The sequence below is a fragment of the Rhincodon typus genome, chromosome 10 (assembly GCF_021869965.1).
Source record: "Rhincodon typus isolate 14 chromosome 10, sRhiTyp1.1, whole genome shotgun sequence".
NCBI lineage: Eukaryota > Metazoa > Chordata > Chondrichthyes > Orectolobiformes > Rhincodontidae > Rhincodon > Rhincodon typus.
In genome coordinates this window covers 49,588,326-49,588,952 of record NC_063341.1, presented here as the reverse complement: position 1 = coordinate 49,588,952, position 627 = coordinate 49,588,326, and positions in this window count along the sequence as shown.

The window sequence follows — 627 nt, the reverse complement described above, 5'->3', positions numbered from 1 at the left end:
TCTTCTGGCACTATTCCTGAAGACAATGACGACATAAAGATCAAAGCCAAAGGCTCTGCAATCTCCTCTCTAGCTTCCCAGAGAATCCTAGGATAAATCCCATCCGGCCCAGGGGACTTATCTATTTTCACACCTTCCAGAATTGCTAACACCTCCTCCTTATGAACCTCAATCCCGTCTAGTCTAATAGACTGTATCTGAGTATTCTCCTCGACTACATTGTTTTTTTCCTGTGTGAATACTGACGAAAAATATTCATTTAGCACCTCTCCTATCTCTTCAGACTCCACGCACAACTTCCCACTACTGTCCTTGACCGGCCTTAATCTTACTCTAGTCATTCTTTTATTCCTGATATACCTATAGAAAGCTTTAGGGTTTTCCTTGATCCTACCTGCTAAAGACTTCTCATGTCCCCTCCTGGCTCTTCTTAGCTCTCTCTTTAGGTCCTTCCTGGCTAACTTGTAACTCTCAAGCGCCCTAACTGAGCCTTCACGCCTCATCTCTACATAAGCCTCCTTCTTCCTCTTGACAAGAGATTCAACTTCTTTAGTAAACCACGGTTCCCTCGCTCGACCACTTCCTCCCTGCCTGACAGGTACATACTTCTCAAGGACACGCAGTAGC